Below are 14131 nucleotides of genomic sequence, written 5' to 3'. Positions count from 1 at the left end.
TCCCTCCAAAACCTTTAGCGTCATGCACTCCGCCTCGCCTTCCGTATACACCTCCCGTCCCCCACGCGGATCCTTTATGATCTTATTCCTTTCCCCCATCTGCTCCTATTCCTCGAACATATCCGCATCCTCTACACCTCCCGCCGTCTTGAACCCCCTCACCCCCTGGTTGCTCCTCTCCTCTCCCATCCCCGCCCCCTGCCACGTCTTCACCGTTGTGTGCCCCCTACCCTCCATCTCTACAACCTACATCTCCTTTCCCAAGGTGGCTTCCATCAACTCCCCCTCCCGGATGATGCCTTCTCTCCCTCCATTTATCCCTCCTATCAACTCTGATCCTCACTCCCCCTCCTTTCCTCTGTCCTTTTCCCGGGCTCCCTCTCCCCCCCTTCCATCCTCTTTCTTCCCCACCTCCCCTCTCTTTGCCCAGTTCTCTCCCCCGCGTCCTTTTACTTTTCCCTCCTCTGCCTCCTCTCATTCCCTCTCACGTCTGCCCTTCTCCCCCTTTATTAGTCCTCTCCCTCCTTGGTTTCCCCCCCCCTTTTCGTTTTTTCCTCTCCTCCCTCCTTGTTTTTCCCCTACTCCAGGTCCCCCCCCCCCCATCTGCCTTGGGTCAGGAGTGCCATCTTTGTGCCGCCTTTCGTGCAGTGTTTTACAGTGTGTTTTTCCAGTGCGTGCTCCGTGTTGTGTCTTTTGAGACGTGTAGCGAACAGCCATCATACTGTCGCTGGGTGTGCTTTTTATTACTTGCGAACAGAAACCAGACTGTCGACATGTTTTTTAATTGTGTGTCTACTGTGTTACTTGTCTGATTCTTGTGTCTTTTATGTACATTGCCAACCACCTTTGCTTTCTGTTTTAACTTTCCGCAATTTTACGCCATTTTTCACTTTAAATCGCCATTTTATTGCCTGTTTTTCCTTTATTTAAAAACAAGTCTGTAGGCTGTAGAGCAGCGTAGTAAGCTGCTGCCGGCCCGCCCCCTTCGGGGGGAATTGAAAATCAATAAAGAAAAAACAAAAACATTGGTAATAGGGACAAATGGTTGGACACCATTAACCGGCATATTTCGTTGTATCTGGCGAAATGAGCTCTGCCTGAAACCACAGAACATAAAAAATGTAAAAGGAAGTGTTGAATACCAAGATAGCTGCAGACCGTTTATGTTCGGTTATCAGATTTTGATAATTTCGGGCTTGTAGTAGCTGCCACGAATCACCACTGTGGTTCTGGACATAGGCACGCGCGAGAAACAATGAACAGCTTGGAGATCGGTGGCGCGGGCCACGTGAGCTACTGCTGAAAGAGGAGCTGAGCTGCGACCTACATCTTTACACGCACGTACATACTCCATAAACTACTGTAAAGTGCATCGTGGAGGGAACGCAATAACAGTATTACCCATTTTCAGTCTTATCCCTTTCGCGTACTAAGCAAGCCAAGAATGACTTCCTGTATGCTATCTTTCCAGGAAATTTCAATGACCAACTTCTTGCTGTAAATCCGACGATAGTTCACTTGTGCCAACCTACATCGGCTGAAATACTCATCGTAATGAAGTAAGAGAAATCACAGCTCGTACGAAAAGATGTGTGTTCTCACTTTTCCCAAGCGCTTTTCGAGAGTGGAACGCTAGAGAAATAGCCTGTAGGTGATTCGATGAACCTTTTTCATGCACAGTAGTCATGTAGTTGTAGAGGTATGCCTCTGAACACGTTCTGATGCGTCTTACTTTATTCTCAGGAGCCTTCAGCGAGACACACGACGGTGACAGCGAAATGGTAGCACAGTCACTTTTCCGTGCGGGCTCTCTGAATTAACTCAACACGAATCCTCGAGAACCACGTCGCCTTTCTTCCAAGGATTCCCTATTAGGTGTCTGCCTACTTAGCTGGGTGGTAACGCGCTTGCCTCCCGTGCAAGTGGGACAGGTTCGATTCCCGGCAGGGTCGGAGATTTTCTCCGCTCGTGGACTGGGTGTTGTCCTCATCATCATTTCATCATCATCACCGGCGCTCAAGTCACACAAAGGGGCGTCGAATGAAGTAAGACTTGCACTCGGTGGCCGAACTTTCGCGACGGGCTCTCCCGACGACGGCATACCCTCATTTCCATTTGGCGATCAGCTACACCGAGGACTGCGTTAAGCTGTCCCCCACGGAGCCGCTACGACTCCTGGTCCGCTGCATGCCGGCTGCCACGCCCACTCCACAGGCACTCCACTCGATGCAACACAGACGGCACTTCAGAGGAGCGTGCACTGCCGTCTTGTAAGCGGCTTTCCTTGCGGACGCCGCGAAATTTTCCAGAATCCGCCTAACTGTCGCAGGCCTTACGTTCACCTCCATTAATATTGATTTTACGTGATAGACCCACGTCGTATCGCTTGTAGGTAATAGCACTGCATCCTTGTATGAGGGTGTGCTGAAAATTAACGCTTCCGAATTTTTTATCCTGCTCTCAATATTGGATGAGAATTTACGCGTCATGTATATTACTCGGTCGAATTTGCCGCTAAGCTGACGCGAGTTACAACCCTCTGTCGCCAAATGGCTCCGAATTGTAGCGTGTCGAAAGTAACTATCACGGTGAGTGAGAAACAGCGTGCTGCAATCGAGTATCTAACCGCAGGAATCATGATTATATCGACTTCAGTAATGTACGACGTTGAGCACGTAACGAAGGAAACGGTGGAGCTAACCTGAACAGACCTCAATGTGAACGACGAAGTGTGGCAAATAAACAGACAGCTCTGAAGTAAGTGTGGCGTATGAGGAGGACGTGTACAGGCCGTCACTGCCTAGCTGCGGTACAGTAGTAGACTGTGTGCACAGTGAGTGCCTCGAATGCTCACCCGTGACAAGAAACAGAGCAGACTGAACATCTGGCAACAATTTCTTTAGCGTTTTCAGCGTAAGGCTGATGGGTTATTTAAAAACATTGTGACCGGTGACAAAATCTAGTTTCACCATATTCACCGCGAAAACTTGAGATCATCCATGGAGTTCCATCATAAAGGATCAGTGACTCCAAACAAGCTACAGACCATCAGCAGGCAAAGTCATCCTGAAAATGTTCTGGGATGTTCGGCGTGTGCTGCATTTGGAACTCACGTCTAAAGGCACCACCGTAAACTCTGTAAGGTACGGCGAAACCTCCAGAAAACTGAAAGCACGAACTCCAAGAGTCTGTCCCCACATGGAGTAGCCTCTCCGTCAGCACGACAATGCCAGATCGCACTTGGGTGCTGCGACGTCTGCAGAAATGTGACACCTGGGGCTCACTGTCTGCCACCGACCATCCGCCATACGGTCCCGACTCGGCCCCATCCGGTTTTCATCCCTTTCCAAAACTTAAAGAACACCTTTGAGGGATTTACTCTCATAGTGATAAAGCGGTGCGAGCAGTGATGGGGTTGTGGCTCTGTCTACTGCGTCAGTAACAACAAACTGGTCCCTGGTTGGGAAAATGTGTTCGTCGCCAGGGTAGTTACTCATATGTTGAGGAATAAGTCTGTAGACATGAGGAATAAAGATTTACGTTGATAATAACAAGTTCGTTTCCGTGGCCATCCTCCGCAGCAAGCACAGAAATACTTGTTTTGTAATTAATACGGCCTTTTCTTTCTGCGACTTAATTTACTGATTCTAAGGCATCTTCACTGAAGATGCCTTAGAATAAGGAAAAGGCGAAACGAGTCTGGGATAATAAATTAACTTGCAGCAAGAAAAGGCTGTTTTATTTACAAAACAAATGTAATGATAATAACGTTTGTTTCATTTAAAAAAGCTTCAAGAGCTTTTACGCAAAAATTTCCGAGGCGTTACTTTCGAGCACACCCTAGTACGTACTGACGTGCTCAAGCTGCGCACCATAAACCCTGGAACCGAACACTCTCAGGCCTTTGTCCTTGCCGTACGCCACGCATTACATCAGATGCATATCTTTTGCAAACATATCTGCATTTGCTTAAGACAGTCCGAGGACGATACTTCGTTGTAGACACAACCGTCACCAGTCTACAGTGTTACAGAGCTGATGCTTTAGCCTGATAACTAGTATACTTATGCTTACGGCATTTGCCGTCGTAAAATTCTTCCTTGATGCCGTCTGATAAGTACACTGACCAGTCAGTAACTGCGGCACGGGTAACTGCGGCGACGCGTCGTGGCATGGAAGCAGTATGGCCTTATTAGGTCGTGGAAGCAGTTGACAACACATCTGCACACACACATACCACCTACATTCTGTAAATTCCGGGAAGGGGGCAATGACCTCTAAAGCCACGTAGAATAACATCCTAGATGTGTTCGATGGGGTTCAGATCTGGTGACAGATCTGGGCCAGCACGACTGGAACACGTCACTGTGTTCCTCAAACCACTCCATCACACTCCTGGCGTTGTGATATGGACCATTATTTTGCTGAAAAATTCTGCTGCCATCGGGAAACATGATTCTTATGAAGGGGTGAACGTGGTCTGCAACCAGTGTACGGTGCTTTCAAGGCGGCGGATTTGAACCCTACCATCGGCATGATGAATAAGGTATCGAGATTCGTCAGACAATACTACACTCTGTCACTGCACCAACATGCAGCCCCGATCGTCACGTGCCCATCTGAGTCGTAGTTGGCGATGCCGTGCTGTTGACACCGGCACGCGCACGGGTCGTCGGCTGCGGAAGCCCGTCGTTAGGAGCGTTGGGTGCAGTGGGTGCTCAGGCACGCTTGTACTCTGCCCAGGATTAAAGTCTGATGTTAGATCCGCCACAGTTGCCGCCTGGTCCGTTTTACCAGTCTGCCCAAACGTCTCTGTCTGGCATCTGTAATGAGGGGTGGCCGCCCAACCCCAGGAAGTCTGTACGCGATTGTACCTCGGTTGCACCACGTCTTGAAGGCACTCACCACAGCACCCCTCGAACACCCGACAACTCGCGCAGTTCGCGCAATGCTCATACCGAGTCTCCTGGTTATCGCAGACTGCCCTCGGTGAAACGCAGATGGGTAGTGCGACTTGCCCATTCTACGCACGGGCAGTAAGTTTACTGATAGTACATCCACCGTGGGTGTGTGTGACTAGCAGCTATTCCTCGCCATCTCCTGGACAGGTTTATGTCGATAGCAGGTCGGTTTTTCATAATGTTCTAGCTGATCGCTGTAAATTTACGAGATTTGAGGTAGTAATACGCTTGTTTGCAGACACCGCTATTTTACTTCATTCTATGTAATTAATTCGCCGTGCAGTGTATCCTACTGGGTCCTGTCAGTCAAATATTCCTGAAGCCAGTCACATATTTTCGACTACACTCCGTTTGATCCTATCTCGGTTAGGAATCAGCGTGAGACGCATTTTGGAAATACAGAAAGGCGGTATCAGTTAGTTCTCCTGCGTTGATTGTAAGGCAGCGTGTATTAGTAGAGGAAGGAAGGGTTTCCAGTTTTCCTCTGTGCTATCTGTTTGAGAGCGGCTTATTTTCTTCCTGTAGTGTCATTATGTTTGACCTGAGAATACGCTGTAGGGGCTTGTAATAAACGTGAAAGATGTCTGTAATTTTGAACGTCTGGTCTTTTGACTTTGTTGTAAACAGAAGTGAACTCCACGATGTTCAATTGTCAGTTGGCTGACGATAACGTTACTCTCACAAGCGTACAAGTTTTTTTGTAATTTATATCACATGTCAGGATTCTGGTATAAGATAAAATATCAGCCTTAGGCCATATTTCTGAAGCAGTGTCACAAAGCGTAACAACAACAGCATGTAAAACTGCTTTCGTACAGCAAAACCAGACATGGGTAACTGACTCCGAAATTTTCCAGTAAACCCTATGTAGTTGAGGTTCCCGAGTTGATGAGGTGAATGAATAAACATGGACAGAGTATGGCCCCCGTGCGGGTGAATTTATGAAGCAGTCAATGTTTACAAATGACAGAGTGAATGAAAATTGCTTTCTCTGAGGCAAATGCCACTGAGCGTGTAACACGTAGGTAATTGAGTACACAGCTGGATGTTATAAGCATTTTCCAGGAGTTCGTGAGAACTGGACATTTGTGGGAGTCCGTTACGGATCGATGCAGAGGGAAGACAGGGGTTCCCATATTTCCACAGGAACGAAGGGTAATACGTACTTCAACTTGTTTCCCTTGGTCGTGGCCCAGGAGGTGACTGCAGTTTGCGTGAATCAGTGTTTCGTTGCTGTTCTCAGCGGACACCAAGGCCAGCGCCAGAAGAGTGACACGACTCCGCCCTACAGCTTTTGTGAGCTCCTTCCGGGTGCCCAGATTTGTACGAGACCTCACGTTTTCATGGAGACGGAGAAGCTCGTCTGCATTTCTGTGGCGACGTGAACGCCGAAGCCGTTCCTCAGTTTCCTGAGACCGGCAGGGACAGGTTTGCGCGACATTGTTGCGATTATGACAGCCTCCTCGTCCAGTGACTCACAGTGCTTCTTCGTTCACTACCAGTACTCCAAAGACGTGCTGCAAACGCCTATGAATGTGTGCAACGTTACGCGTTTTCTTTAAAAGAAATTCTGTGACAGCTCTCTGTTCGAAACACACACCTCCGTTACAGACGCCATTTTGAATGCTATGTGTAGTGCCGCCACCTAATGGACTTCATGGAAATATAGAAATATAGAGGCTGTAATGGGAATATTCCACGATGTTCCACAACAAATCAAATTCCGCACTTTTTCAACCATAACTGACCGAGAGAGAAAAAATGCGTTGCGTTACGTATTGAATGCCCCTGGCGAATCACCTAAAACTTGCATCGCAAATATTTCGGAAATGTGTGGTTTTCACAGAATGGATATGAAGTCAGGGGCTCGTATTGTTTGACAATCAACAGATTCTAATAAAGTTTGCAAATTATACTTGCTGGAGGTGATCCGCATGTCAGCTCCTGCGCTGTCGCACGAGGCAGTGGCGCGAGTCAGGCAAGCGTCCGACGCATTCTCCATCGACACAGGTTCCTTCCTATCACATATCTCTCCGTCAAGAGCTGCATGGAAACGATTATGAGAACCGTGTTAACTTCTGTACATGGGCATTAAGACCGGATACTCCACATGTATCATGTATCCTGTTTAGTTATGAAGTCACATTATTTACCAATCATGGCCAGGTAAACCGCCGAAAGATGCGCTGTTGGTCTGTTGACAATTCCCGTTGCCTTCGTCAGGTGAAACGTGTTGGGAAATCGCAGTACCCTAGCAGCCCATCTTCCGCTCATGTTAGAAGACGTTCCTCTGCGTACTAGGAGGAACCGGTGGTAGCAGCATAATGGCTGTCCAACTCATACTGTACGAAGTACTACAGTATATCTTCACGAATTGTTTCCAGATCGTTGGACTCGACGCTGAGGACATGTACCTTTTCTGTGGGGAAAGCTGAAACGCCCAATCTACAAAGACATACCAATTACATGTGATGATATGCAAAGACGTATTACTGCAGCCGGCTGGGATATTTTCACCGAAATGATACCAAGTGTACAGCAGTCGTTTCATACCAGTGTGGAAGCCAGTGGTCGCTTTGTAGACAACCTGTTGTAACCTCCCCCTCACTTATAGACCTTAATGAAGGTGAAAAATTAAACCGCGTGTACCTAATGGAAATTTGGGAAAAGCAATCGTCACCGAGGTTAATTTGTCGGTAAAGAGGGAGGAAAGGGTTACATCTAAATGAAAGGAAAAATGCTAATGAAACTGGTGGAAATTAATTTTGAAATAGGGGTAAAGTTAATAAGGAAAGTAAATGTGCGGCCGTTACGTTAACAATAAACTAGCGGTAATTAGATATTTGAGATTTGGGGGAAATTACGGTCGCCAGTCCTAAGGACAATTACTATAGTAACTGAAAAAGAAAGATTATTACACATATAATTAGCACTAGAAGCGTGGCAACTGAAGGTTGACAAGTGTAGTGTGAAAACTGTAAGTTTGTCAGAAGTAATAAATTTCGCTACACTCTGACTTAATTTCACAAAAGAATTAATAAAACCGGAAAATCGAAAGTTAATTTAGTGACTGAAGTTAATAGTGAGCTTTCTTTCCGAAGCACATCGAAATTCAGTAAAATACGGCTAGTCTTGGACTACCTCAACAATCATTTCAAAAGCTACTTGAATCTAAGCAATTTAGAAATAAGAGATTTAACTTTGAAATTGAATTAAATGATTCTGAACAATTAACAATAGTAAAATTTAGTACATACCAAGCTGAGCTGCAGTCACAGGTAAGCTAAAATATGGTAACAAAACTAGCACTCTTAATTTGTGCTTGTGTAATCTAAGTATTGTAACCAGCCATGAATACTTTAACTGAACTTTGAAATTAAAGTAGTGAAATGGAATGATTGTATTTTAATGCTGGCGTCTGAATTTGAACGACACTCGGGTTCATTCCGGAAAAGGAAGGGACCCTGCTTGGTAATGCAATTAGGACAATGAGCAACAAAGGTTCATGCTAAGTAGCTGTAATTTTGTGATGCAACAATTTTAAAAGTTTGAAAAGCTGAGGTCTGCCATACAGTTCTAAAACTTTACGTGCTTCCAGTCTTCCTTGTTGGTTGATTGAAGGTTTGAAGCCGTCGATCGAGGAGGTGGCGACAGTCACTCATTGTCGGCCGTCGCTGTTGCAGAAGCTGGATGTTGGCGCGCCTTCTTCTCGACACAGTCACCAGACGAAACGGGCTCTTGATGTGCGCCAGCTAATGCTTCCCGTCCGCGACACCATGTCAGAAACTATCATCGCAAGTCGAGCGCAATTACATGCTGCCAAACCCCGAAAGCGCGGCAACTCGCGGGAGCTTCACACAACACACCTGCTCCACTCGCCACTCCAGCCAGACTCCCTCTCTCTGCCCGCGCTCCACGCGACAGAGTTCACACTACCAAAGATCCTCAACACTTTGGTTCTCCACACGACCTATCGATGTATCCGTTCGATAGCATAGTTTTCCCTAGGTCAGACCCAGCGTATAAATACAAATAATATTCACAAAACAAACAAACATAAATGCATAAATATATATATATATACAAACAGTAAAACAATTACAATATATAAAGAGACAGAAATGTCATATCTTGAGGTAACAAAGCAAGGAGGAATAATTATAGTACAATGGATGGAAATAAGAGGATATGCATTTCCGGCGTTACACTGTGATGGTCAGTTGTCTCGTTACTGGACAGAATCCACATAACTAGTGTGTGCAGTTGTGCTGTTCTTTAGTATATGCTACAAGTGTCGGTGTGGGAACTTTTCAAAATACGATATCTCGTAAACGACTCGCACTAGAATCCTCCAACGAACACGAGTGATGTTCTAATTTACCCCACTATTAGTTTGTTAATGTCCATTAACAGCCATTGTTCAATTTAAAAAAAACTACATTTCCTAAGTATTATTGCAAACTGTTGATCGGCTATTAACACGGACGTATGACTACAAATCCATCCCGTGAAAACCGGACATCAGTAGCACTTTCCAGTTCCGCAATATTTCCGGTGCAAGCTTTGTGTGTGTAAAAGACTACACGCACAATATTTGTGAAATTACTAGAGGAGGAAGAGAAAAACAATTTTGTTGTGTGACACAAATGTCGTACATGCACTGTTCTCATGTAGGGCCCCGTGAAGAATTTGGCGTTTGCGGTGTTGAGAAACGTTCCACAAATTGTCGTGTGAAGAATTTGTTTCTGACATGTTGTTGAAAATGTACGCCCTTTAGATTAATGCGCAACCCGCATCTGCGTGGTAACGATTGTCTAACATTGTCAAACAAGAAAATGTTTTACGAATAGTACCTGCAGCTTCATGCAAACGAGCGACCAGTTATTTTGGGAAGTTTATGGATGTCTATTGATGCTTCATCTTCCCCCACAGAAAGAAAACCAGACGGGAGACGTCATGAGAACGTGCTGACCATGTAACGGCCCACCCCTTACAACTCAACAATTGGGGAAAATAATGCCTAAATCTTCTCTGACATAAACGACAAATTGTGGTGGGGTCCCGTCATGCTGGAACCTTCATCGCTGCCTGACCATTAGCGGGATTTTTCCGACATTTCGAGTAGTTCTTTACGAAGAGACATGTGGTAATTCCCACCGCTGAGAGTGTTATGTGGCAGACAGACCTCGCACAGTTGATCCTAAACAATACCAAACCACATAGTTATGGTAAATCTTTGTTGATGGTGGAAGATACGAGTTGGTCTAAGATTTTTCATGTCCCAGACATGGCTGTTGAACTTGCTGGACATTCTTCTGTTGTAAGACAGTCTCTTTAGTAAACAAAGCACACGTTTATAAGTCAGCGACGTTTACAATTTGATGTAGATACCATTATCAGAATTTCAAGCGCTGGTGAAAGCCACAAGGTGATACGCCTTGTACGCCGTCTCTTGCAGGACGTTCTACACATTGACGACAGAGGCAACACGGCTTCCTTGAATTGAATATTTCGTACGTTACGAGTTATACCAGTTTACCATCAGTTTGTTCCATGGGATCCTGTTTCACGAAGATGGTCATCACGTCTTTGGAATATTACATCATTTGGTAACTTGTTCCTTGGAAATCAGTCTGGTTTGCTCGACTTTTGCGTCGTATGTCCACGTACACTAACCAGGACATCGACGTATTATCGACACGAGCCCTTGCCAGGCGACATCGAGGTCACCTGCCGATGAATGACTGTCAGTCAGACACACGCACGGAGCATGTGGTATCAGTGAACGTGCTGTGCGTGTTTAGCAGGGAAGGTGCGCGATCTGTATGAATTTGAACAAGGGCGGATTGTGATGGCGCAGAGGCTCGGCACGAGAATTTCGGAAACTGCACGAGTGTGCTGTACCGAGTGTCTTCAACACGTGGCGAAACCAAAGTGAAACCACCTCCAGAAGTCGTGGGGTTGGGAGGCCAGTCCTAATTACAGATGTCGGACGTCATAGGCTGGGAAGACTGGTGAAAGGGGGCAGGCGGCGAACTGAATTTACTGCTGGGCGGAGTACAAGTGTGTCCGAACACACAGCGCCCGGAAAACTGCTAATGATGGACCTCCGCAGCCGACGAGCCATACAAGTACCAACTATGGCAACTACGACTGAAACCATCGGCACTGGCGCCATGGCAGAGCGTAGCTTTGTCTGATGAATCCCGATACCTTCTCCATCACGTCGATGGGAGGGCGCGCATCCGTCGCCTTGCAGAAGAACAGTTCCTTGACCACTGCAAACAGCGGGACGGGGGCAAGCTGGCGGCGGCTCTGGGGAACATTTATGTGGACAGCCATGCGGCCAGCGGAGCTCGTTAAGGCACCATGACGGCCAAGGAATACCTTACACTGGCTTCAGAACACGTACACCCCTTCATGACGACCATGTTTACCACCGGTAGTGGCATTTTTCAGCAAGATAATGTGGCATGTCACAAGGCAAGACTGTGATGGAGTGATTCGAGGGACACAGTCGCGACCTCTAGTTAATGTGCCGGCCCCTAGCTCGCGATATCTGAGCCTGATCGAACACACACCTCGGATGTAATTGTACGTGGCGTCAGACCCCACCGGCCGCCCCCCCCCCCCCCTCTCCCTCCACAAGCCATGACGCGTCGCCGCTGTTATCCGAGCCAGAGGTGGACATACCGGCTGTTAGGCAGCTGGTCGTAAAGGTCTGGCTGATCAGTGTAAATGTGATGCACGTCAGTTAAACCGCGTACAGTGTGAGCAGCCACTAAGAACCTGTAAACAACAACTGAGGCGTTCAAATATACACAACATAAATACTACTACTACCACTGCTACTAATAACAACAACAATAATAATAACAATGTAATTATGATGAAACATCGGGTTTTGCTGGTTATTCACTTCTTTCTTGCACGATATTTCAACTGCGTGACTCGCAGCCTTCTTCAGGTGATGGCTGATACTGATTGCCGTGTGGAACCAGTCCGCTGTTTATGCCTGTGTCGTGCTGGGCGCTCCGTCTACGGTCCGTAACGCGTCAGGTGCTCGCTCCGTCGTATGCGCCGACCAGTAGCAGCGACTGTAATTGTTTCTTCGAGCCGTGGATGTGCCGATCGATGTGCACGTACTTCGTGGTTATTATCCGTTGTCAATCTTGTTGTACGAAGTTCTGAGTGACGTCCAGGTCTGCCTAGACATTTTACCTTCCGATTGTCGTCATTTAAGCCCTCCTGTGATCTAGGACGCTCTGTTACCGAGCCGTGCCGTGTCACGCGTTCCGTTCGAGGCCCGTGTCCGCCAGGAGTGGATGCAGTGTTATTTTCAGGCCGGTGGTGTTCAGATTGCTGCTCGAAACTCGGTAGAACGTCCTAAAGAATAGGGTTTGTTGTCTGAATTAGCGTTTCACGGGTGTTTTTTTGTTGTATCTACTGGGCTGTCTTCGCCGATTCCTTCGTATATGTGTTCCCTGGGGTCTCGACGTTGCCTCCGTTGCGTCTTCAGAAGATCGAGTGCTGCGTTCCAGGCAGACGTCAGCTAGAAACCGGTGTCACGGTTAATGAGATTCCCTTTGAGCTTAATCTTAATAGATTCTTTGATGACGCTTCTCAGTATCTCGATGTTTGTGTTTGAATCTTGGCATCATTATAGTTGATAAAACGACTGACTTCTAATGAGTGCTCAGCAATCGCTGACTCGGCAGCCTGTCTGAGTCTGGTGCGTCTTTGGTGTTCTTTGCACCTGAAGTTAACGGTTCTGGTCGTCTGACCGATGTACGACATACCACATTCACGTGGTATGTGGTAAACGCCCGGTTTCTGTAGACCCAGGACCTCCTTCACACTTACTAGCAGAGCTTTAGTCCTGGTGGGTGAACGGAACACGCTGTTGATGTTATGTTTGAGGAGAATTGTGCTGATTTTGGCAGATATCGGCCCGACATATGGCAAATGTGCAGTCTTCTTCATTTCTTCTTGTACTTCTTCAGAAACATCTGGAGGGGTAACAGGGCGCAGTGTCTTTTGAATATCTCGAGAAAAGTATCCATTTTTGTACAACACAGAATGTATGTGTTCTGTCTCATTAGCCGAATTATCAGGATCTGAGAGAGGTCTTGCCTTGCGAACCAGAGTCCTGACTATAACATTTTTGTGTGCTGCAACTGCTAGCTTGCAGGTACAAGTCAGTGTGAGTGGGTTTGCAGTACACGCTGTGACTGAAGGTACCATCTACCTTCCTCTTGACTAGTACATCTAGGAACGGGATTAGTCGTTCGTTCTCCAGTTCCATCGTAAATTCAATTTTAGGTTAAAGTGAGTTTAGGTGGTCCAAGGAAACATCGAGCCAAATAACGAAGTTGTCATCCACGTACCTAAAACTTATTAGTGGTTTCTTCATTCACCTCTGCCTTTCTTGTTTTGTGACCTGATATTTGTGTTTCGTATCGAGCAACTTAACCTCTTACTCGTGTTTACATTCCGCGCTGACCAGTTGCAGCTGTAGCGGCGCATCGAAAGCTAAGTACTAATTAATTGTTTGTGTATAGTAGTTTACTTAGGAACTTTAGTAGTCTTCAACCGGTGTTCTTGGTGTTTTCCGGTGAAATAACTTCAGAAGAAATTTTTGCGAACTGCTTTCTGTTTCGTTACTGTCATTAGACGTTTGATTTTCTTTCTGTGTTAGTATTTTGTTATATTCTCATTTGTTGTTGATTAATACTGTCAATAATAGTAGTTACTTTCCTTGTGGAGCAAGTTTGTGATTATTGTAGTCAGTTTTTAACATCTTCTTATTGTAGTAGCGGAACTTAGATAAAGTTGTTTTCTTGTTTCAATAACTGTAAAATTTTACCATGAGTGAGAAGTGTGGGCTTTGCCGTAGGTTCGTGAGTAGTGGATTGCGGTGTGAGACTTGTTCGAAGTATTTTCACTGGGGGGAATGCAGTGGGGAAGCAAGTGGGCATTCTGGTGAGATCCTCTCCTGGAACTGCAGGTTATGTATGTAGCAAGTAAGTAAGTTGATAGAGGAGCAGGAGCGTAAGATCTGTGCCCTTCAGGTGCAGTTGAAAAACGCACAGGAGGAGCTAGTTAGGATGAGGAGGGAGAAGGGGGTTGGGGAATGGGAGCTGGCTGTTGGCAAGAGATCTGCTAGGAGA

Source organism: Schistocerca cancellata, chromosome 6, assembly GCF_023864275.1.
Source record: "Schistocerca cancellata isolate TAMUIC-IGC-003103 chromosome 6, iqSchCanc2.1, whole genome shotgun sequence".
Taxonomy (NCBI): domain Eukaryota; kingdom Metazoa; phylum Arthropoda; class Insecta; order Orthoptera; family Acrididae; genus Schistocerca; species Schistocerca cancellata.
Note: the sequence above shows the minus strand (reverse complement) of the source record.